The 27,187-nt window shown below is 34.9% G+C and overlaps 1 protein-coding gene and 1 non-coding gene across 2 annotated transcripts in view; both read left to right on the top strand.

The window, feature by feature from the left end:
• The window catches only part of Cntnap2 (contactin associated protein 2), a 1,965,545-nt gene that overhangs the window by 284,065 nt on the left and 1,654,293 nt on the right, over positions 1-27,187 (top strand). The window lies entirely within an intron of this gene.
• LOC117721105 (U1 spliceosomal RNA) lies at positions 5,082-5,246 on the top strand. The gene has a single exon (XR_004608379.1). It is a non-coding gene; the product is annotated as a U1 spliceosomal RNA (small nuclear RNA).

Genomic DNA, 27,187 nt, shown 5'->3' with positions numbered 1-27,187 from the left:
GGGAAGAACTCTGGGGGATGGATAGTGGGCAACATTTGGATTGTAAATAAAAAATTAATAAAAGAATAAAGATTTTAAAAACATTTTTTATGAAAGGCATCAGTATTTTTGTCTAATGCCAGCAGCTTATTTAACTCTTATTTAAAAATAAAACAAATGAACAGACAGAAAACCTCTTTGGTCATTAGTGTTACAATGATCAATAGCAAGGGGTTTCAAAACAATTTAAATAAACTTTCTGTTTTGTAATTTTTGAAAATTCCATATGACCACTGTATTTATGTTATCTATCTCCCTTGCCATTTCAGCTTCTCTCATATCTCACCCACTGCCTTTCAAGTTCATTATCATTTTCTATTTACTTATTGTTTTCACACACACACACACACACACACACACACACACAGTGTGGACTCTCCATTTACTCTTCCTTTTGTACTAAACTTTATAATATGTATTTACTATCTGTTCTTGTATTCTTTCATCTGTAAAATTTATTTCATTGGCATGGAGTCTTTAAGAAAAACTAGTATAGGGTTCAAAATATGGCTCAAATGTTCTTGCAGAGAACCTGTGTTTTCTTCCTATAACCTGTGCAGTGGTTCGTATATATCTGCAACTTCAGTTCTAATGTATTCATATCACACTTCTGGTCTCAGAAGATACCAGGGATACATGTGGTGCACAAATATACATGCAGACAAAACACTCATAAACATAAATCAAGAGTAACAAAATTTAAAACACAAAACAGTGATATAAACAAACTAGGAAAAAAGAATGAGGTGGAATCTTTGACATGACTGATTTTGATATCTCTAAGTAATTAGTTAAGTTGTGCTTGTCTCCTCCATTACAAGCTCATTACACAGGCTGATGAAAAGATGACTGTAGTGAATGGGTTTTTAGGTCATTTCTGATAAAGTTGAATGTGGTTGTCATTTCAATTGATCCGTCTGCATTTTTCCAGAGTGTTCATCCATCTCTTGGAATACTACATTCAATAAGTCCTACAGGAAATAATTTGGGCAATTTTAGAGAAAATGCTTTTTCACATTAAGCAGCTTTGAATTGTTATTTCCTGCCAAGACATATAGGAATATATTTGATAGTGTTAATTTCATGCTTCAGCATTATTGAGTTTCCATGTGAAATAAGTATTTAAATAAATCTCAAGTAAATGTACAGCTTCTTTGTACCACAATGGAGACAATTAATACTAATAATCTTATTCTAGTGTTCACATAACCATACATATTAAATTATTCAGTATTCAGTATCACATTATAAAGTTATTGTTATTGAAATATTAAACATACTTCAAGAACACTAGGAGAAATGGTTTTGAATGTGATAACAGTTTATTAAAATGCTGAGTGATATACTTAGTATACATCCTATTTATAATTTAGGAGAGAAAGTGTTGGAGAAGTAAGTGAAAACTCATGTATGAAATAGGCCATTTTGTTAATTAACCATAAAAAGAGAAAAGATGCCATGGGAAAGAGGGGAAGTCTTAGTCAAAGGCCCAGGGAGAAACTGTGAAGGAAGAGAAAGAATAGGTCTTGACATTTAAGATAGAAATAAAGTATATCAAAATTATCACAAAGTTCAAAACAGAACAAATATGGCTAGCATCACAAATCATGAAAGGAACTGTAGAGAAAGAGAATGAAGAGAAGGCAGCCCAAGCAGGCAGCAAATAGTCCGGTCTCGCAGCATCAGGCAAATGTCACGAGGCTATGTGACTGGGTAGAATTTGATGACTATCACTAGGCATTCGTCAAGCTGTTGTGCTTGGCTTTTGGGGGAAAAGTACTAACCATATATTTAGTTTTGATTGTTTTGCTTTGCTTTGCCTTATGTTGTGTTGTTTTGTTTTGTTAATAGTGTAAAAGAAAAATAAACCCTTTTGCTAAGAAAGTTTCCAAAGGGACAAATAACTACAATGAAAAAGAAAAGAAAAAAAAGACAGGAAGGAAGGAAGACAGACAAATGTTAGTGCACCGTTCATCATAGAATGGCTGAATAAGCACAGGGAATTTAACCACCCTGTAAAATGAATACATAGATGGGATAGGTGAAGCAGAAATACAGTATTACTTAAGCAGAGGCAGAGAAATGGCCACTGGACTGTGACATTATGTCTAAGGGCATTGTGTCTTTAATAACAAAAATACATGCCAATTTCTGTATAAACTAAATTTTATTTGCAGAAATGGCTCTATAATTAAGATACCTTGCTGTTGTTTCAGAGAATCGAGATTCTGTTCTCAGTACCTACATCAAGAAGTTCACACACCCTGTGACCTCATGTCCTGGGGCCCACCACCCTCTTCTGACCTCTGGAGATAACTTCATGTATATTGTCTAAACACAATATGTTCAGGCATAAACAAACTTACATAGAAAAAATGTTTACAAACATTTACTTTCTTTGTTCTCAAGTAAGAAAGAATTTGAAAATATTCTAAAAGCAATAAACTTATATGTTGAAGCAAAGTCTGTTGCACAGACTCCATATCTACACAGAGGAAGACTTGTGGTTATACCATGAGAAAGGAGGTAGCAGTCTGCACCTGTCTACCCCTTCTGAGACAACCTTAGCATTCCCAAATGTACCCTTACAGGGAAATCTCAAGCCAAATACTGATGTTGGGATGACTCTGTGAATACAGAATGGAAGTGATGAATAAGTCTGGCTGCACATGGCAGGTTGCATCTCAGCTGGGCTCTCCCTAAAGGAAGCCTGTAATGCTAATCCTCCCTTTTACTACAGCTTGTTCCAAAGACAAGCTATAGTTAATATCCACATTTTTACAGTCTCAGTGCCTACTTTCCAAAGAGTCTACCTTGAGACTGTGTTTAAAGTGTAAAATATGGCCCCATCTATCACATCAAGCATTAAAACTGTTTGTGTTGAAATCCCCTCCATGCACTGACCCTTCCATTGTTTCTTGTCTCCAAGGTAGCCCTTTTAATTGAGTGAGAACGTCTCTGATTCAGCTTTGTGCTTTCATCCTCTTGTATTTTCTTTATGAATATAATCATATTTTATTGTATATACTTATTCTGTAAACATTTATGTTTTATTTGGCATAGTTTTGAAACATGCACATGAACTTGGTTTGTTGATGTTATTCTTCATTCTATGTTTGTTAGTAAAACAGCTGAAGCTACAAGGTAATACAAGAAGTACACACACAAAGAAAGTGTAGACACTGTAGAATAATTAAATAGTATTAAGAACAGGCAGGGAGACGGACAACTTACACTTAAAAGGTTTTTTTTTTCATTTTTTTGGATATTTTATTTATTTATATTTCAGATGTTATCCCCTTTACCCATTCCCCCCCCCCGAAAACCCCTAACCCATCCCCCCTCCTGCTGCTTCTATGAGAATGTGCCCTCCCCCATCCACACCCTCTGCGCTCCATGCCTCAAATTTCCCCACACTGGGGCATCCAGCTTTCACAGGCCCAGGGACCTCCTTTCCCACCAAATGCCTGACAAGACCATCCTCCACTACGTATACTGCTGGAGCCATGGGTCCCTCCATGTGTGTTCCTGGGCTGGAGGTTTAGACTCTGGAGCTCTGGTTGGTGAGCATTGTCGCTCTTGAAAGAAGATTTGCAACTTCAGAGAGTTCCAATTACCTGACAGATCTCCCCACCCTTCCTTTATTGTCCCTTTCCCGTTTGGATGCCATAGCTTAGTCTTTGTGCATTGTTTTCTGCTCCATCTTATTCACATTTTGTCTATCATCAAATTCAAGTTACATATTTAATTAAATACCATAGATATATGGAATTAGTCTTAATGAAGAAGAATTATGTTACAAAGTCACTCTAGACTGGCTTTTTAAAAAATTGAACAGAAAAACATATATATTCTCAAATGTACCCTTACAGGGAAGTCTTAAGCCAAATACTGATGCCAGGATGACTCTGTGAATACAGAATGGAAGTGATGTGTATGACTGGGTACATATGGAAGGTTACAATTCAGCTGGGCATCATGGTTCATTCATAAATTATAATATCCATAGAATGATTATAAATGAAATGAGAATTTGATGTGTGTTCTAAAACAGTATGTTGATTCATAATTTAACACTAAAATAACTATAAACACAATTTCAAGTGAACCTTAGGCAATTTTTGAATGCACTAGAAAACTGAATGGAGGAGATGTCTGAAGAAAGCCCCATAACCTATGTGTTCTGCATGTTCTATACCACAAAGGATACTGCCCTGTGTAGAGTTCCAGAGTTAGTGCTGGTTTCTTAGGTTAGGTTTTCTATGACAGTATTTTAGGTATCTTACTGCTTCACTGCTTGTGTGATGCAAAAGATTCCAATTGTGAATTGCAATGCAAGAATAGCTGTGGGGTTTGGTCAGTCCTAAAAAGAGCCTTCTGGTGGCAAAAATGTATTGAGTCCGTGTGAAAGAACACCATCTTCTCTAAGTCTATGTTCATTTGCATAAGTGCAATTCTTCATGAATAGTCCTTTATCAATATAGTTGAAATTCGTGCAATTAAAATAACAAGTGCCAAATCAAAATGCATCAGGATTCACCATCTAACTCAAATGCAATTTGCTTTAAGAACTAATATATATATATATATATATATATATATATATATATATATATATATACAGCAAAAAAATTGAATTTTATTCCTATCATCAAATGTTGGCTATTACTCATAACTTAGCATTACAAGCTGCGTCATGGTGGTGCAAACTTTTAATCTAAGTCTCTGAAAGCAGAGGCAAGATGGACCTGTGAGTTTAAGACCAGTCTGGTCTATGGAGTGAGTTCCAGGACAGTCAGGGCTACCCAGAGAAACCCAAACTGTATATCTAAAACCAACAGCAACAAACAACAGAATTACAAAGATCTTATAAATAGAACATCATCATATGATAACATTTAAATCCAGAGACCACTTCTTAATGGCATATTGAGTCCTATATAAATGGTTAAATAAAGAAAATTCCAGAAGATTTTGTTAGTTACTTAAAATGTCTTATGAATCCAAAATGAACTTGCTATTTGGGATAAAAATGGCCCAAAATTCTTACCTGGCAGGGGAGATACCATGATCACGAAGGTGGTTTTCCCAGGGCGAGGCATATCCATTGCACTCCGGATGTGCTGACCCCTGCAATTTCCCCAAATGGGGGGAAACTCGACTGCATAATTTGTGGTAGTGGGGGACTGCGATCGCACTCTCCCCTGAAGAAAAAAAAAGAAAAAAAATGGCCCCAAAGTAGTGAAAATAAAAGCTCTCATGGGCGTCCTGGTTTGAAGAAATATTATAAACATTTTATGTAGCTCGATTGAACGTTCCTACATTAGCTTCATTGTGTAAATGCACTGTTACGTGGGCCACTGCTCTGTACAGTGTTTCAGGTAATTTTATTTCACAATGGGTAGATATGACTGCATAGTCATACATCAATATATTTATACCTAATGCAGGGAATATAGTGGGCTGCACTGTGTATGCCTCATAAATCAATGCAAACGAGGCCACGTTTATGCACCATTTACAGTGACGTTTTGTATGTCCTCCATCCAAATAATTGCACCTATTATGTTCCAGGTTTTAAAGAAAAATCACATCTTATCTACTGTAGAAAATTGCTTTCAAAGTAGAAAACTGATTTCTGAACCAAATATAACATGCAGCCTTCAAGTTAAAGCATTACACTTAGACAAGCATTAGGACCCAGGACCACAATAACTCTAATCAATTTTATTTTTTGCTCATAGTTTACCTAAAATGTATTATAACCACATACTCATATAAACTAGAATATAAATGCTAAAACTCAAACTATTGAAAACTCTGCATAAAACAATTGGTATGAAAACTGTAATATCTGCCTGTAAACATAAAAATGTAGTGACACTCCACCAGCAAATTCAAATATTGTATCTCACACCTCTCCTCAATTAAAAATAACTGTTACAAAAATATTTGTTTTCATTTTGGTCACAAATTAAACATTTTTTTTTACATTCAAGATTGATTTATTTTTTTTTAAAAAAAATTATTCTTTAATCTTTTTTACAGTCCAGATTTTAGTCCCCTCCTGGGCCACCCTCAGACCTTTTTACATCCCACACCTCCTCCCCCAATCTCCAAGAGGCTGTCCCTACCACACCTTCCACCCCATTAGATCCCCCACTCCCTGGAGCCTCCAGTCTCTTGAGGATTAGGTGCATCTTCTCTGACTGAACCCAGACCTGGCAGTCCTTTGCTGTATATGTGTTGGGGGCCTCATATCAGCTGGTGTATGCTACCTGGTTGGTGGATCAGTGTCTGATAGATCTCGGGGGTCCAGGTTAGTTGAGACTGCTGGTCCTCCTCTAGGGTTGCCGTCCTCCTCAGCTTCCTCCAGCTTTTTCTTAATTCAACCAAAGGGGTCCCCAGCTTCTGTCCATTGGTTGGGTACAAATGCCTGCATCTGACTTTTTCAGGTAATTGATGAACTTTTCAGGTGGTAGTAATGACAGGCCCCTGTTTGTAAGCACACCATAGCCTCAGTAATAGTTTCAGACCTTGGAGCATCCCCGTGAGCTGGATCCCAATTTGAGCCTGTTACTGGACTTCCTTTTCCTTTTTTAAATTTAGCAACCTAGCTGTGATTCTCATACATTTGATTGGCTCATGATTTGGAAAAAAATGCAGGTGTAACTCAAGCTCAAGAACTTCAAGTACATTAACATTCTCTTTCTATTATAATTTCCCATCATTTTATTTTAAGTGAAGAATAGATTTTAGGTTCTTAATATTGGGATAGTAGAGAATGAAGCCAAATTGCTTCATGTGTATTCATGGAGAATACGTATCCATTCCTGTTTGTACAACATTATGGATGTAATGAGATGATGGAACATAATTTTATTCATTGGGAGATCAAATGCACATTTTTCTTGAACCTTGGGTATCAAGATGACAGAAACCTAAAGTATAAATCTCATCATAGAATCTTCCACAACTTAGCCTCTCAAGCCCAGGCACGGATCCTTCAGTTCCTGACAATGGTATATGGGTAACTTTTGAAGCAGAGGAGCAAAAGTGGCCACTGAGTCATTAGTAAAACTCACTGGTGCCTCATCTCATTTAGTGATTTCTCAACAGAAGTTATTTAAGGCAATCAAATCTGCCATGGTATATTTAAGGTCCATCTATTGTTTTAGAGATTTTTTTCTCCTCTGCTTTTTCCCTTCTTCATAACTTGTTCCTTCTTTGTTCATTATTTTCTTATCTGAAAACATCTAGCATGTTCATTCCATCTACATCTTTCTAGTACATCAAGATATCACATTGTTCATTGGTTAACTGAGCTAATTCAGTTGCATCAGTCTGCTGACATACAGGATGACAGTCTCTGTCTGTCTGTCTGTCTGTCTGTCTGTCTCTCTCTCTCTCTCTTCCTCCTCCTCTTCCTCCTCCTCTTCCTCCTCCTCCTCTTCCTCCTCCTCCTCTTCCTCCTCCTCCTCCTCCTCCTCCTCCTCCTCCTCCTCCTCCTCCTCCTCCTCCTTCTTCTTCTTCTTCTTTTCTCCCAGTAAATCCCTTTGATTTTGAACATTTTTATTGGTTTTCTTTATACCTACGACAAAGCTTATTTGAATCTAAGACATTTGGTTGTTGTTGAAAAATGCTATATCTGTAAATATATTTATTCTGTTTTCCATTATGCTATTATGATAAATAATCCAAAAATGATATAATCTTCTAGGTCCCATAGGTTTAATTCTTCCAAACTTAACATTCGCAAAACTAATTTATTTATATCCTTATTTCTTCTGTCTCCTAGAATATTAGTTGCAGAATTGTGCCAATAATGCAAATGCTAGCATTTCTTTTTTAAAATTTATTTTATTATTTTTGTTTTACATCTGTATGCTTGTGTCTATCTGTATATGTGGAGTCTTTGCATGGAGTTGAGGAGATTCAGACAGAATAACAGAAAGGCATACAGAGATACACAGAGACAGATGTGGTGGATGTCACATATGTGAAGGTGACTGTGCATTTAGAATAGTGCATTAATTCTCCAGGGCTTGGGGTTATAGGATTCCTGACTTTCATTCTAGAAACTGAGCTTGGATATTGTGAAAAGAAAAACCAGAAATAAACAAACAAAACCAGTGAACACTCTTCTACTTCCAACGCCTTCAATATCTCCAGATTCCTCACTGTTACAATTTATTTTTGTTATGATCACTTACTTTTTATATTTCCCCATTAACTTTGCAAGTAAGGTAGATGATACTGTATTTCTTTGTATAGCTTGATCTTCACAGTGGTGACACAAGAAAGATGACATCATCTCCAACTGCTCTGAAGATTAAACTAAAAAATAGAAGACACATTTGCACTTGAATATTGATAAGTGATGATGCTGGTACAATTGTCAGATATAAATGTATTGCATAACCAGTGTTACTTTTTATCAATATTTGTATCAGAGAATGGTGAGTCCAGGATTTAGCTGTCACCAAGTATGCAGGACACTGCCATCTCCAACATCTCAGGTTCTTAACTACAAACATTATGGTACTGGGAATATATGACTGTGTTTCTAAGCCTGATGTTTTTTCTTCTCTTGTATCTAAAATAAGACTGCATATGCACAAACATCATACCTGCATACATATCACACACCTATTAATAAAATATATAATGTATATAGATATACATATATGATTATTCCTCATAGATAAATTCTATAATTACAGGTGTTTAAAGTATTCCATGACCTCATAGACCAAACTTAGTTGAGGATATGAGTATTTTATTATATGTATTTTATGGCTGCTTTTAGCTAACTGGCGACAGGTATTTCTTGTGGACTAGACCACTAATTACAGAATTTTTTAAAGAAAGCTTTCTGGATTATAATTTAAAGAGAGATTATAATTTAATGTTAATCGAAGTGGCAATGCAAATATAGATCAAGCATAGAATAAGAAAACCCAGTATAAAATTTTATTGTAGGGCCATCTTAGGATAAGATGAGACACTTCAATACATGGTGGTGTCTTAATTTGGAATTGCTAAATGACAAACTTAGGTTATAGAGCCTTCATGACAAGATTGTATCTCTATGTGTAAAGCTAAATTATAGTGAGGTTTTCGAAAGAGAGGTGTATTGATTAAATAGAAGTTTGAGCAGGGTTCCTTTGACAGTGAGCGGGATGAACTCTAGATTGGAAGACTGATATTGATAGATGGGAGATCACTGGTAAGCAGTTGTAATCATCTGAATAGGAAATGACAAGGACCCATACCAAGTTGTGACAAGAGTGATGGAGAAAAATGAATGCACCTGAGATAGATGAAGAATGTACAGCTGACAGCACTTGATCATTCTTTAACTCCTTCCAATATCCAAAAATAGCTTCGATGTTTTTGGCCAGGGTATTAGATGTAATGATGTTAGTGAAGATTGGCAGCTAACTTTAAAGTGAAAGAACTCTTAGACAAGATAAAGAATATGCGTTTCAGTCAAATTTCTGTTTTACGTTTGAGAAACTCAAAATACCTTAATGATAAGCTCAGTCAAAATGAAACTCAAATAAAATGTCACATAGTCAGCATTGAAAGCAGTGCAGTTTTTGTGTACATGGTGATTGAGCAAAAACCCAGGGGAAACTGTCTGAAAGTTACTCCTATTAGTAGCTCCTCTTAAGGATGGACATATGCATGCACATGGTGGCCAATTTCCAATAGAAGAAAATTTAATTCCATTGTTAATTTACTCCTCCCTTGCTTCATAAAATGTAGTTTTTCATCTTTAGTTACAAGAATTAATTTAGACTCAGATTTTAGTGTCTATTGCCAACTCATTACAATACACAAAAAAGAACCTTGTAGCAGTTTAGACTTGTCAGCAATTCTGTTTTATATCCAAAATTTCAACAAAAGAAAAATTACATACTTTTTGTCCAGGCTTACCAATTTTGAAGATACTTCATAGCTGCTATAAAAAATAAAAGAAGCCTACCCAATTCCTAGTATTTATGTTCTCAATAGAAAGCAGATTGCATTCAATTTTTCACTTTTTGTACAACTATAATTATTATCATTATTCTTTTTCATTTTGGGAAGGAGAAGGTATTTGTTAGGAACTGAGTGTGTTTGTGGATCAAGAAATATTTGTTCTTTCCTTTAGAATGACTGCTAATGTATGTAAAATGTCTACCTAGAATGAGAGTAATCCATTTAAACAAAACAGATTGGGTGTTTTAAACTTCAGGTAAGACTATCTACAAAGGTTCAATACATTTTGAGATGATACTTTTTAGTTTAAAAAGATATTTGAGTATTTCTTATGAAGCACCACTTCCAAATAGACTCATCAGTTTCAATAATAATTACCATTATTGTTATTTGCTAAAGTGATCAGGAGTTAGACCTGCAAGCAATGTGAACCAACAGCAAAAGCATTCTATGGGCCTAAGCAAATATGAAAAATAAGAATATTGGGATCCTATATTGCCAACATAAACTTTGCTGTACTCTTGTCATGTGTGAACTATTCATTTCCTTGAAATGGTTGAAGCATGAGGTTACATCATTTACTTTGGCCATTATGGTGAGAAAATGCCCAGCAAATACAACTTAAGAGGAAAAAAGAGTTGTTTGGGCTCACACTTTGAGGATACAGCCCATCATCCTGAGAAAGCTGTGTTGCATATGAGGCATCTGAACACATCAATTTCACAATGAAAAATGAGATGAATGCGGACACAAACATGCTTGCTTTGAACTTTTTACATGGTCAAGTGTCCTATCCTGTGGAGTATCACTCATATTGAAGGTAGTCCTTCACCCTTCTTCACGAAGAATTTCTGAAAACACATTCATTCACACATTCAAAATTGTATGGTGACAATAAACTAAATCCATGTAAAAATGAACTAATGCCACCACAAGAGATATTTTGTCACTGGACCATATGAAGTCTCAAATATGATCCTAATCAAACAGTGACATCTAGTTTAAGATTGCATTTGCTACAATCAATTATTTTCAATTCATAAATTGAAAAAAACAAGTTTTAGTTTAAGATGGAGGATTACATGGTCATATAAAATTAGGGAAATGTTTTTATGGCTGAGGAACTGGATTTGAAGAGCATAACATAACACTGAATTTAACCAAAAATTAAATCATTTAAAATATAACATGGTTGAAAATTTAAATTACTTTGTGTACATTTTATTTGGATACTTGTTATTTCTCTTTTGTAACAGTGAATTAGTCCCACTTACATTTTTGTGAATGAAAATAATAAGCTTGCTAAAAGTTTAATGACTTCCATTAAAGACATGTAATTTAATAAATCACATAGGAGTAGTATATTCTTATGTTTTTTTTTATAATAAATGGAGTTGTGTAGGAGTTATCCTTATAATTTTAAGATTTATATCCTTACAGTCACATAAACATACTCATTCTTTCTGCATGGCTTATTAAATTTTTGTTTTACGCTGAAATAATTTAAAATTGATGAATCATTTAGACAATTTACGAGTGCTCATAGATTCCACCTCTAATTTTTAGTTTTAGAATAGAGATGATAATACTTAGATGGGTGATCAATATTGTAATTAAATGAGACAAAGAGTTTAAAGTTGGATGGGATGGATCCTGAGTGCCAAGCAGATGCCCGTACTCCTCACACATGCAACAACTCTCTCCTACATACCGTACTACCCCAATGAGTGAATGGCATAAAAGATGGTCTTCTACAAACATGATTAGTCAGAAAACCAATGATTGTGTGAACAAATTTAAGAAAGTTCCTCACAGAATTTACAATTATTTTCCTAAATTCTAGAAATTTCTTCATCATTATATCATTAACACACTCTCATGCAGACTTCCCAAGCCTGAGTTTAGAACTAGGGAGATATCCAAGAGAAGAGAAAAACAACAAAGGAGGAGAAACAAGGTAAGAGATATATAAAGATGAATTAAGCAGAAAAGAATAGTGAGACTACAGACTAACAGTCAGCAGAGGGTGGTGATCAATAGCCTTCAGCTCTAATTAAGTTCTTAGCTGGCTCGACAGTTTTGCCTACAAGATACAAATATCTTCTGAGTGAGCTTCTTTGATTCTTTCTCCCTTTAGTAACAGGATTTGTCATGAGATCTAGGTATTAGTCCAACACGCAGAAAGACAGGTTAATTGGGCTAAACATTTTTACGTTTCTCTATACCACTGAACAGTCCAGGCATCACTTCTAGTATCTACTATTCAACCTAAGGCTGAGTTTCTTCTCAGTGGTATAAATCTAGATGCTTTCTTCCTTCCATCATTATAGGAACTCTTGCAAATCTGCAGGCGTGGTCAAAAGCATGTGCTCATCACAAACATAACCATAGTAAAGCATGAACACTATACATTCATGTAGGCCACTGGGTGATATATGGACAATTAAAGAGGAAAACTTGGTTGTTTTGTAATGTTTGAGGCAGTTTCATTAAGGTCTATGAGTAACTCTTTTTTGCACTTTATCTGGGTATATGAAATATGGATTTAAAAGGTAATCTATCCAGAAAATTTATTATTATTAAAAGTAAACTCATATTTTTGCTCTTCAGTTAAAATCAATGCAGTTTATTCACTCTGTTAATATGTCTTAAAAGGGAATACAATAACTAATAATTTATAGAAATGACAGGAGATTACTTTTGAAGAATAAGCAGGTGGCTGTAACAGGGAGGAGTGCCATGCTGTGATCTCAGGATTCTGTACTCCCACTATCTATTAGGAAGCAACCTGAGCTTCTCACCTTTGGTATTGAATGGAGGATGCAGGTTATTGCTCATTATTGCTTTTAGAACAGAAAACTTCCTTGGGGAAGATGTCACTGAACTATTACCGTGGCAACAGACACCCTATAAGGATGAATTATCTATTAGTTGTTCTTCTGGTCAATAAACAAATCCCTGAAACTCTCCATGGAGGAAGGTTTAGGAGAGGCAGTTTTACATAAAAATGTTAATTTCTCTGAATCATTCTTCAATAATAATTTTTATTGTAAGAAAATTTTTATTTTGGTGGGTTTTTTTGTTGTTGTTTGTTTGTTTGTTTGTTTTTCGAGACAGGGTTTCTCTGTCTCTGTGTAGTCCTGGCTGTCCTGGAACTCACTCTGTAGACCAGGCTGGCCTCAAACTCAGAAATCCGCCTGTCTCTGCCTCCCAAGTGCTGGAATTAAAGGCGTGCGCCACCACTGCCCAGCAAGAAAATATTTATTTAGACACATTCATATTAGCTAGATCACAGAAACAGAACAATTTTATTCAAATTTGTTTTATTAGTAAAATAATATATGATAAATTTGTTTTAGTGCTAAAGTACATAAAAGTAATAGGTATATATATTCCTCTAACATTATAGTTCTCACTGTTTGAGCATAGAATAAAATTAATACAGAAACATTATGTTTATCAGTGGTATAAACAAATAAGTTTAAAACAGAGTTTAAATATTTTTTTAAAAAAAGAAAAATTGTCTTCACTAATCATTTTAGTAGTTAGTATTACTAAGATTGAAGTTATATCTATATAAATTTTAGAGTATGAAAGGATAATATGTAACAAGAGATGGGTAATTAGATTATAAGGAAACAGTCCCATACAAACTTCATTATGAAAAAATTATACTTTCATCTTGCTGCTGGAGCTCTGTGTAATTGTGGGTAGATGCAAAAAATTTCCATGTATGTATATTATGGTAAATTTTTATTCGGTCCCAGTACTTCTGGAGAATTTAATGTTTCAGGGTGACCTGCCCAATCAAATGATGATACATTATAGATAGTCTATGTTACTGCTGGCAGAATGTTATCTCCCACTTCCAATTCTAAAGTAACTATTGGATTCATAATTTTTACTATTTTTCTAACTTGAATAGATAATGAAATATGATCCTGAACCTTCAGTATTGATGATGACAAAGAAGAAATCGAATGTTGACAAACTTGTATCCAAGTGTTATCTAAACATAGACTATAGGGTGAAAATTAATACTTTCTATATAACTTTAAATGCCTTAAAACACACCACTAATATTTAATAAAAAGTTGTAAACTAAATTATACACCTCCATGTATGAGTTATTTATATTGTCATAATCAAACACTTGAGAAATACAATGTAAAGGTTTTTAACTCACAGTTTCTGAAGTTTAAATTCATGTTCTTTTGGTAAATATTCTTGAGCAGAAAATCATAGCAGTTTGAACTAGTGGCAGAAGATGAAGAAGTGGAGAGGAAGCAGAGAGAATTAAATGGTGCCCCTAGATGGTTTTCTCCTTTTTGTCTTTTAATTTTATCTGTGCAGTACTCTATCAGTACTCTATGTGGAATATATATAATACATATATATATATATATGTGTATTATAAATATATACATTACACACATATATACATATTTGTGTGTATATATATTATATATATGAATAATATATATTATAAATATATTATATATATTATATATATGAATAATATATATTATAAATATATTATATATATTATAAATATATTATATATTGTATATCATATATCATATATTATAAATATATTATATATTTATATGTATTATATATATATTTATATATGTATATATATATATATATATATATATATATATATATATATATATATTCTCTGTGTGGCTGCTGGGTTTAGGTTTATTTCCTTACCTCTAATTAAATACTTCAACTGCTAAAAAGGAGAATAAAACTAACCATCCAAAATGGAGCTTAAACTTAGTATGGAGAGACAAATATTTTAAAAAATGCGATGTTAAAAATGAGCAAAGAAATTTTCTCTAAAGTAAAATTTTTGAAAGAAGGTGTTAAATTATACAAATGTATAGAAAATATTTAAACATATACATTTATTTATACATGACTATGTTGGTCATTGAGATGACCTCTATATATTTGAGTCCTGTATCTGTGAACCTGTCTTTCAACTTAAAGCCTATTGCATCTGTACAGAGCATGTGTATTCTTTCTTTCTAATCCTCATTCCCTGAAAAATACAGAGTAATTTACAAAGATTTTTACAGTCTGTTTTTATATTACCAATGATATAGAGATGATTTAATGTATATATAGGAACATGTTTAAATTAAGCATAAATATGTTACCACTGAAGTCTGAGTATTGTGTTTTTAGTATTGGATATTAGATATTGAGTATTGGATTTGGGGTATTGAGTATTACATACCAAGTACTGGGTACTGAATACTATTTAGAGTTAGATTTTATAAGCTTCACAATATGTTGGTCACAATCTCTGGTTCAACACCAAGAAATAATGCCATCAATTTTAACTTAAAATACTTGTAATATTCTGAGATCTGTATATAAGAGAATGTACTTATTGAAGGAAATCTATGTAGCAGTGTATTATATGCATATGCATATGATTCAAAAATAAAATCACCTTATAAAATAGTGTTCATGAACATCTAAAATAACAAAAGTATATAATTTCTTCTATGCAATATTATTTTTCACTATTACACTCTATAAAATAGATTTGAACACAGCGAGAAGAGTAACACACATTATCTGTATTGGTACACATCTTCCATCTTACAATGAAGCACTAGTCATAGGTATTCTTTACAGAGGAATAGTGAAGATGTGGTTTCAACATCAGTCTCAATTTCAAAACTCATACTTTGGTTTCCTTGTGATTTATAGCTTGAGAAAGGTTATGAGCAGGATGTAAACATCCCTTTCTGTCTCTTCACCATTTTTTTTAATTTACATAGAAAACTCTGAAAACAAATACATCTTTAGCAGGTGCATGTGTTTTATAAACTGATCCCTGACAGCTGGATTGGCTCCAAGGGAAGACACTCAGCAGACCTCCTGTCTAACGTAGGCTTCTTGGGGTATACTTCAAAGCATCTTTCTCTACAAAAAATAAAATAAATAAAAATGTTGGCTAGATTGACAATCTAGGTAGAAAAAAAAGATACAAATGAAGTTTTTGTGTAACAGCATGGAGGGTGCACCCTGAAAATCTAAATGCATAGATCTCTTACCTGTAATCTAGTCTGAGAATATTTACATAAAATTACAATTTGACACAAAATTATTGAGATTGCAAATGCTGAGACATAAAATATTGATAGTAAAAGTTAAAATTCCATATTTAAAATTTCTTGATATTTACAGAAGCTACACATTTTTAAATGTTTAGATCTATTTCAAATATGGGTGGAATTTTTCAGTTTATATTTACTAAATTTTCAGGATAAAAGAAACATTGACCTTTCAGCAAAGTATCAAATTCTTTTGATAAGAATGTAAATAAGAGTGTGCAGACAACAAAGTGTTATGTTATAAAAATTTATGCATGCACCAATAAGAAGTATATGAAAAACATAATAAAAATATTTGTTTTAAAAGCACAATGTTTGTTTCATTAAGAAGGCAGATTGTTGGTTAATTATCTGTTTCATTATTGCTTCGGCAGTGACGAGGAGTTCACTGGGTCACTTAGTCCTTCACCATTGGATAATGATTCCTCACTCTTGAACTGATTGCATTCCACAAAGCATCCAGCTTTTCTAAATTCTAATATTTAAGAAAATTTTCTTACAACCATTTTTTTAAAATTCTCTTTATTTTTTTATCCAGGAGATATATCATAAATTAAAAATAAATCATATGTTTAAAAATACTATGGCAATAAAGAAATCATGTTGTGAGTAGACTTTAGCTATGTGACTATATCTGAGTGGCAGGGAGAGAGTTGCACTCTGATTTTTGACAGGTGACCTTATAAACTGTTGGATTTATCCTATTGTTGCTTGTAGGCTTTTGTGATCATCTTGTAAAGATAGGGAAAACTGGGAGATAACTTCTAATTACTGTCATTTTTTTGTAATGAATATGAAGTTTGGCAGTGTTCAAATGGTTAAACAGAGCTGGGGATTGGACAGGAGCGATTCACCATTATTATGGAACCTTTTTAAGATCCTAGGCCCATTGGAATCTGGCATCAGATATGCTGACTTGTAGGGAGGGAAGTAAGAAGTATTTATCACCTGCATGATTATTTGTGCTTACTCTACGCCCACTTATAGTTATCAACAGAATTGAGCATGCCTCAGATCTAGCAGCCTGTCTAGTCCATTCTCCTTGCTTTTACAGTGTGTGCTTCTGTATGTATTAGTAGTATGTGTGTTTATGTGGGTGTGTGTTTGTGTGTATGTATGTATGCAGGCTTGTGTTCACATATCTATGAATGCATGTAGAGGCCACAGGCCAATGTTGAATGTCTTCCTAAGTCACTGTCCCTCACTAAATTAAGGCACATTGATTCAGCTAGGCTAGCTGACCAGTGAGCTCAGAGCATCAACCTTTCTCCCTCCTTCATATCATCTGGGGATACAGATGTATGACATGGCACTGGATTGTTTTCTGAAAATTTTAACTCCATTTCTCATGTTTATAAAGCAAGTACTTCATCAACTAAACCATACCCTAAGCCACAAACTATATTTTAATGGTTCTTGCTATGGGAGGTTCATTTCTGCAACAGACAGGCTATCACAGATATGTATTTAATATAGTCAGGAAAGGTATGGCCATTTTGCGTCTACTTAAATAATGGATGATACAGATCATTAGATTTAATAGGTAAAATATGTGCAATTCAGTTTAGATGTATGAATGAATGTTTTTCCTCATAACAATTAACATTAAGTGTACTAAGCAAACAAAAGGGAAAAATTTATGTCTCTATGACATAAAAGAAAAATTCTCTGTGTCCTAAGCTCAGCTCAGTAGCTTAAGTCCTGTGTTGCAGGTTCAATAGGAAATAGGGAAGGAATTCATTTAGGGTGGCTGGACTCTCATCCTGGCTGCCAACTTTTCTGTTTACTAGCACAAAGCCTATGCAGGCCAGGGAGGTCACAGCCAGGGCATAGGATGGCCATGGTGGTAGCAGACCTCAACATGCCAGCAGCAGCCTGCTGTGGGCAGTTTACAATGATGAATGTGGCAGAGCTGAGCAGGCTGAACTGCCAGGACAGGCTGCAGATCTGGAGGCAGAGTCCTTGGGGAGAGCCAAGAGAGGAGCCTGACAGATGGGACTGTGCCTCAAGCCACAGAGACCCAAAAGGCTCCATCTCATTTTTTCACATCTGTTCTTGGCTCCCCAAGTGTTGCTCTTCTGTGCATTCCCTTCGTCTGTATGCCAAGTTTCTCTCTAAGAAAACACAGCTTGCTTTCCAGTTGTGTGGTAACTTCACACTGAGATTTGTATTTAGCATTATTTTACTTCAGGGAAATCGGAGAGACACATTTAGATGTCTTCATCCTGTATCACCACCAAAGTGATATATTAGAACTTAGTGTCATTTTTTTCTTTATGGGATAACATTTTGCATTTCCTTCTTTGATTAGGCATTAATAAATAAAAACATGACTTCAATGAGATAATTCCTTGATTAATTTCTTCCACATCAAAAGGTCACTAAAACTGATAGATATCCTGGGATATAATTTCTAACTTGTTTCAATGCCAGACAATAACAGATAATTTCATTAGAAATGTCATGTTAATTATTTGCCGTACTGATGCAACACAGTTTCTGACAAAAGTAACTTCACAGAGGATAATTTGATCTCCTATTTTGAGAGTACATACATGTTCACTATGTCTAGGAATTCAGGACAGGAGAAGAGTGAGATGGGCATGCCCATCATTAGGAAGTAGACCATGATGAATGCCTTGCTCTGGTTGCTTTCTTTTACCAGAACATTGATGTATGTAATGTGAGTCTTCTAGCCTTTTTTATTAATCATTTTATTCATCTACATTTCAAATGATATCCACGTTCTCAGTTACCTCTCCACAAACCCCCATTCTATTCCATCCACCTTCTTTCCCCTCCCCTTTGCCTCTATGAGGGTGCCCTGCCACCCACTCACTCACTTCAGCCACACTTCTCTTTATTCACCCCATGTAGCCAATCCCTCACAGCTGTGCTCAGAACTGTACCTCTTCAATGATTATAGATGCTATAAATTTTGTGTTTTTAATCAATCATTATTAATCCTCACAAAAGTTATAACATTACATAGTTTATTCTGATATCCAGACTTAATAAGTCTCTAAATAAATAAGATAATTGGTTAATTGATAGATATTTAATGGATAGCTAATATTTCCCACTAAGAAATGGGTAATGAAATCAATGCAGCCTGGTATCTTCTTGGTTTGTTCTTCATATGTTAAAGTAGAATACCCTGAGGCTACTTGGCTATCTCTTATTAGAGTGAATAAGTAATGATAATATCATTAATTTTGAAAATATTTCAGAAATGATACACATAATAGAAAAAAGTGAAGAGAGAATAAAAGAATTTAGGATTATATTTTCCTTGGTACAGAGTGAGATAGGATAATGGGAAGCATCATTCTAGAAATCCATGGTCACTATGAATATGAGGACTGTAGATTTGGGGAATGTACTAATGCTATCAGTAAATGTTGGAGTCCAGTGGGAACCTGGGATTTCCCAGATTACTGTATCCTGGTCAGTTTGATAGAGACAATAGAAGGTAGCAATATTAAGAAAGATGCCCTTGCAAAGAAGATAGGAGGAAGTAACCAAGGCCTGTCCCCAATCACCAACTTTATCAGCTCAGCCAATTTCAGCCAATTTCTAAAGGCTCCAAAGCTCCCAAAGAATACCACTAACCATTCCACCAAGCATGTGTCTTAATTAGAGTTCTATTGTTGTGAAGAAACACCATGGTAACTCTTATGAATTAAAAAATTATTATAATGGGGCTGGCTTACAGTTTCAGAGGTTTATTTTATTAGCACCATGATGTAAAGCATGAAGGCATACATGGTGCTAAAGAAATATAAAAAAAAGGAAGAAAGAAAGAAAGAAAGAAAGAAGAAGTAAGGAAGAAGAAGAAGAAGAGGAAGAGGAAGAAGAGGAGGGGGAAGGAAGAAAAGAAAGAAGGAAAAAGAATGAAGAAAGGAAGAAAGAAAAAACTTGGAATGGAGTGTTCATAAAAGAAATATGAGTGATCAAAGGAAAGGAGAAATTCAGAGGGGTGTTTTTGTTGCTTTAATATTTTTTTTGTTTTGTCTTGTGGGTATGTTTTCAACCCAGATTAGTTGTTTTGCTAAGAGTTTAATGCCTCTATGGATCAGATGGTGTCTGAGATGAAGGACACATGTGGAATTCTCATACATGTCAGCAATGAGAAGGAGCATGAGAGAAGGCCAGACATCCGTTCTTGTCCTTCAGGCTTCCTCCTGCTTAGAAAGCTGAGGTGGGTAAGGGTCTTCACTGCAATCAGAAGATGGGGTGGAATGCAATAGCTTCACTTGAGGCCACAAAGAAAGGAAAATTCATAGGAACTTGTTACCGTGAAATAGAAATTATGCGATCATATTTAGATTACTTTCTGAAGAAAAGCTTAGGAATGCTTTCTAAGAGCATGGAATGTATAGATTTATTATATATATATATATATATATATATATATATATATATATATATATATATATATATATTATTGCCTGGTGGGTATTGTCTAGAATCTTCCACACAGTAGAGAAACTGACCTGTGAGTTGAATGCTGAGAAGCACAGATTGCCATCACTATAGAGAAATATAAAAGCAGACTATTTATTTGTTTTTTTTAAAACTCTTTCTTATTCCCAAAATAGAACGCTGAGGGAAAAAAAAATCATTCTAGTGGTTTAATCCTAAGAAACAATGTTCACTGAAGCATGAAAGTTAGGATTTTAACAACTGGCATCAAAAAATCAAACCAACTACTCAAACAAACAAAGATACAAGGTCTCCATAAGTTTTGTTTTGTAAAATATGGTAGCCCACAGTTGACTAGAGACGTTTGATATCATCAAGTACATATGATAAGGAAAGGAAACAGGAAGTAAAGGAGGAGGGAGTTAGTCAGGACAGGAAAGATGGGGGCAGGGAAGAAAGGCATTTATGGGGGAAGCAAGGCACTTACGGAGGGAGGAAGGCGAGGCATGTAGAAGGAAGCCAAGACGTACAGACAGGTAAAGAAACAGTTGTCAGTCTCTGGTCCTGTAACTTAGAATAGAATGACTTGTCTTCATCACCAACCCAACCACAGTGCTGCTGCCCTTCCCCAAATTCACTTCACTCCTGGAAATGTCTGAAAAGCATTTGTGTTGGGTCAGATATCATGAATGAGTTCAGCCATTAAGAAGGGAGTGGAGCTTAGCCACAGTTCTTTGTCCCTTTAAGATGTACACTCTGTGCATTATGTCGTTCATCTTTCATAGAACAGGTGTAAGGCCAATAACCGGGTGGAATTGCTCTGTAGCAGCTTTTGAAAAATATGTTTCTGTTGGAGCCCACTGCCATTTCCCCTCAAAGTTCCCTTTTGATGCATCTTTGTGAGGCTTTATTTGAAGTGTTTGGTTCTCAAATATTTACTGTGCCACTGATAGTGTTAATGACAGGCAAGCAAAGAAAAGTACAATGACATAGTGCATGCCTAAGTAATCCAAGTGCATACTTCTAAAACTGAGTCCCATAATTGGAAGAGCCACTTAGATTATAGCCTCTTCAAATAAAGCAATGAAAGGAACCACATCATTTTAGCTAACCTCCTTCAGTGTGAATCTTAATTAGCTTGCACAATGGAGTATTTTTTCACCTATAAACTTTTGTTTAGGCACATGAATCATTTGAAATTGATTTACCAACAATAGGAATAAAATGTCCTGAATTTGCTCAGTGATTTCAAGTCTTTCTCTGACAATCAGCCTATTTTTGTTGTTGTTATTCAGCATATGTTATTAAAACATGAGAAAATAATATACTTTACAGAGCAGTAGCTACAGGCTAAGAATTATAAAATTAACACATTAAAATATATTTGTTTTTATACCCAATCAAATCACTTCCAGAGTAAATACTGATAGGTTTTACATAGGCAGTGTTGCCTGGAATGATATCAAAGGGGAGAGTGCAGAAATGAAATATCATGAAGAGACAGAGAATGATGGAGATTCTAAAAGGGAGAAGGAAAGGAAGGATTCATGTTAGAAGAAATTCTAATTACATGATAAAGAAAAACACTAAAACAAAACAACAATAAAAGCCAAAACATTTACTAGGAAGAATGGCAAACAAGTATAATCACAACACTCAACAGGTAGAAGCAAGAAGATGAAGAGTGAAACCTCAACTATGTAATAGATTCATTACTTGCAGGCCTTGCATGAACACTGTCTCAAAGACAAACCAAATTCAATTAGGAACACCTCAGAATGTGTATTTTGCCATCAACCCCTCTAAGTAAACTCTTTCCTAAAGGCACACACCAAGAAAGAGAGACAAGTATAGTTGTTTTTCTTGGAAAAAAGTTTAGCATTGTGATTTGCAAAATTACCCTTGAATAAAAGAAACAAAATACATGGAAACAGGAAGCACCATTAAGTGTTGCTACCATGGTTTTCCCCCTAAGCAAGATGAGTGCCAGATTCAAATGTCTATGACAAAACATTTATGTGTATATGCATTTATACATACATCACACATACATGAAAATGAATTAATCTTGATACCCTGTCAACAGAGAAGTATGAAGCTTGAGTATCAAACAGAAAATATAACCTCTTAGGTGATTATAGTATTTTGAAACCTATGAAAGGCTGTAATAGATTAATGTATTCTGGCTTATCCAATATAATCTCTTAGATAGCTTTTTTATGCTGATATACAAATAGTGAAATATATCCAGTTTGCACATAATATATCTGATGGACCAGAAATTGACTATTTTATTTTCTCACTTATAAATAATTATATAAACTATATTGTGAAGGGAACTCACACATTTTCATGATCTAATGTGTTTGCCTGTGTGCATTTAGGATAGTCATTGAACATTCACATGAAAGGTAAGCATTAGTACTTTCTAATGGCCAAACAATGAAAACATTTCAGCACCTATTCAGCTCCTCATCTATTCTAGTAATATCCATAGAAATTTATGTAATTACATTGAAGAGGCAATTCAAGGCAATGTAGAAATAGGACCATATCTTGATAAAAATTCTTACCTAGCTTGTCAAAGCACAGTAAGCTTGCAATCTGGCAAGACAGAGTCATCTCCTCTGGGATCCTCTTGCAACAACATCTTTCTTATTATTTGATGTTTTAATTAGTTCTTTGTGAGTCTTATACAATGCATTTTGATTGTATTACCTCATCTTTTACTCCTCTCATATCTACACTTTCCTCTGTGCACCCACATTTGTATCTACTTCTCTTCATTTTTTTAACTCATCATGTCCAATTTTGTTCTGTCCATATCACTTTGGATGTGTTGCCTTCCAATGGAGAATTGTGGGCCTATCAGTTGTCACACCCTTAATGAAAGGTACTCTTCCTCATTGAGCACCTAGCAGTTGCCAATAGTTCTTCAGCTAAGGTTACAATTTCATGCCTACCTCAGCTGCCCATGACAGGACTTTGTCCAGCTAGAGATTATAAGTCTTGCATGTTGTCATAAGTTTTCTGAGTTCTTTAAAAATTACTTTAGTTGTATGTACTTAACTTTCTGTGTATGTATACCTTGTTTGTTTCTATGTGTTGCGCCATGTATATATCCATTAGATAGCTTGGAAACATGCTGTCATAGGGTTTACTTTTGTATGAAGAGATTCCATGGCCACAGCAGCACTTTCAAAAGAAAATATTGAATTGGGACTGGTTTACCGTAATACATTTAGTTCATTTCATTATCATCATGGTGGAAAGCATTGTAAAATGCAGGCAGACATGTGTATGGGATAAAGCTGAGAGTTCTCGAACCACAGGTGTTGGGAGCCAACTTTTAGCAGAAAGCGGCTAGATTATCTTTGCAGCCATCTGGAACCATATACCCTGATAAGAGATTTGGTTTTCAATAGCCTACAACAGCTGAAACACACTCCGATATCCCACATATTTTGTGTTGCTGTTTACTGCCCCCAGCTGCAAGGCACACATGGTAGCCACACCTGCAAGGCATGCAGTTCACGTGCTGTCCACGTGCTATCAGTCTTGTCTCCATTCTTCGCGTCTCTTCCCCTTTATCCTCTCTCTCTCTCTCTCTCTCTCTCTCTCTCTCTTCTCTCTCTCCTCTCTCTCTCTCTCTCTCTCTCTCTCTCTGTCTCTGTCTCTGTCTCTCTCTCTCTCTCTCTCTAGACTCTGACCCTCGGACCAGAGCGGCAGCTTGGGCCAGGACACAGTGGCCGCCAAGCATGGAGTGGAGCAGGCCGCAACATTTTGGCCCACAAAGCCGGGCAGTACGGGCTGCGACACACAGGCAACAGGAGAATGATGCATTAGGCCTTGCTTGAACATATGACACATCAAAGGCTCCCTCCACAGTGACATGTTTCCTTGAAAAAGTAAAGACTTTTACAACCATGCCACTCTTCCTAATAGTGTTATTCTCTATGGGCTAGCATTCAAACACATGACTCTCTGGGACTATTTCTATTCAAACTACCACATGTGTGTATTCATTCTGCATTTTTACCCCTTCAATACAATACTTATCTTATTAATGTTCTTTTCCTCTCTTAGAAAATATATCTTCTCATTGGATTATAATCATTTCTTTACAGTCCTTTAGGTTTTACATGTGTTAGGACACTTGGATACCATAGCATGCATGTTGAAGACAAATGGCAACTTACTTGTATATATTCTCATTTACCAGGTGTATGCTAGTGGCTGAACTCAGATTGTAAGACTTGGCTGAGAAACACTTTACCACTTGATCCATCTCACTGACCTTGCTATTAACTCATATCATGACTTTACTTGAAATTTGTCAACTTTTCCTGCCTGAAAGTTGTTGATGACAACAGACTCATGGTTAAGAATAAAAGTCATAGAAAGCTTTTATGGCAAACTCTCTCAGCAATCTCCTATCCCTTTCATACACCCTCCAAAAAAGAAACAGTCCAGACAGAAATTCCTTAAAAGGAACTCTTAAAAATTATGACAGGGAACATGAAGTATGTGAGGGCTCAGATCATTGTGTGCAGTCACACTCTTGGGCTGCTGGTCCTTGTTGTTGTAAGAGATGAGGCTGGAAAAACTATGACACTAAGTAAGACAGTAAGCAGAAAAACTCTATGGTTCAGCTCCTGCACCCATGTTCCTGCTGTGAGTTACTTCTGTGAGTTCCTGCCCTGACTTCCTTTGAGGACTGTGATTGTGATACATAAGTTAAAATAAGCCAGTTCCTTCCCAAGTTGCTTTTGATCATGATGATTTATCACAGCAACAGAAACCATAACTAAAATAGATGTGAACAATCAACATTGTCCCTAACTACCAGCTTGAATTTCATTTATTGGGGTTGAATATCTCCTCAATCATCCTACATCCATCTGGTGAAGGAACTACTTCTCTGCCTATGAATGGTTCAAGGGTGAACAGAGAAGAAAAGTAGGCCATAAACATACATTCATTACACAACTCTGGAAGCACTAATTTCTCCATGAGGCACATTAATCAAATTCTATCTGCTAAATTGTAGGACCAGGAAAGCCAATGTGTAATGTCACCTTTTACAAAGGTTGACATTAAAATGGAATCTTACACAGTGATCAGGACAGCTAATATAACCTTCACATATCAACCCTCACTTGTGATTTTGGCATACTGTTTCTTAGAGAACGGTTTTCTATACTTCATCAACTTTGCCTTCTCCATCATTTACATGAACTCTGTGGTACTGGTATGACATATGTGTAAGTGAGGTACATGTTTCATTGAAACCTGTTTGGTTTTGCCTCTTTCAGAAGCAGGTACACAGAAGTATGGTTTCTATAATTATAATTGAATATTACATTAAAAATATCACTCTTTTTCCTTATTTCATCATGAGAAATAAACATTAAAAGAAATTATATTCTAACTCACAGCACATAAATTCATTCTACAAAGCCTCTCCTAAGTTCACCTGTCCAGTAAATATAGAGAAATATAAGTCAGAAAATTGTCTATTTGCCGAAATGAAATCTTTTGTGAGACTATTTTGTATATGATAAATTAACTACTGTCAAAAGTATGATGTACTGTTTAAAAGTGTATTTAGAGAGGTGTTCAATCATCACCACTAAAAATCTTAGAAGACTTTTATTAACTAACCAAAGCAAAACCCTACAGATCTGTTATCATGCCTAGTAACCTAAGCAGTTCAGCTCATTGCTACCCTTCATGTACACTGTCTTCATGGATTGTCTGTCTTAGACAGGTAAGAACATCTCATGATGTGTTTGAGGCTTTGGAGACTTGTATTTGAAGATTTTCTTTGCTTGTAATAACCATTTCAGCATTGCTTCCCACTGTGGCTAAAATCTTCAGTTTCTCTACTTTTCCACTTTGTGTAAGTATCCATTCCAAGGTTCATGCATTCATCAGTTGGTGAACATTTGTGTATTTTCCTTTTGGGAGCCATAATTTATAATGCCGCTGTGAATATTCATTAAAATATTTGCATCCATATGTGATTGCAATCCTCAGGTGTGTATACCTAGGAGAATTCCTCATTCATATACCAACTCTACATGTAACTGTTTAAATCTTCCCTCCCCTTCTTCCAAAATGTTCCCCAAATATAATGTTCAGGCATTGTATTGTTAATCTATACATTAGAACTTCTCTTCAAGGCTATGCATTTGCATTGGTGGTAGTTTTCTATAATGAGGTTTCTATATTGCAAAAAGAAGTTCCCTTGAAGAAGTTTGAGAACTAGACTTATCTGTGGGTATAATAATAATAAATACTTGAAATGTATATCATTATTATCTAAGTTTAGTAAACTGGTAGTTGTATCTTCTCTTCTAAGATCACTAACTCTGGGTAGCTGTCCAAATTTTTTTTTTTATAGAGACCATAACATTGTTGCTTTTTTGTATTTTTTTATGGAGACCATAACATTGTTGCTTTTTTGTATCTTTTCATAAAGTATAATATGTTATTATCATTAATCAGTTCTGTGTATTTAGAGCTTCTTGTTGCTCATAAAATTTGGTTTACTAAGTCCTTGAAATTTAATGACTAATTGTTCCTATTTAGCTATA

This window comes from Arvicanthis niloticus, chromosome 15 (genome assembly GCF_011762505.2).
Source record: "Arvicanthis niloticus isolate mArvNil1 chromosome 15, mArvNil1.pat.X, whole genome shotgun sequence".
NCBI lineage: Eukaryota > Metazoa > Chordata > Mammalia > Rodentia > Muridae > Arvicanthis > Arvicanthis niloticus.
The sequence above is the reverse complement of the archived record's forward strand: the minus strand, read 5'-3'. Positions and strand labels throughout refer to the sequence as shown.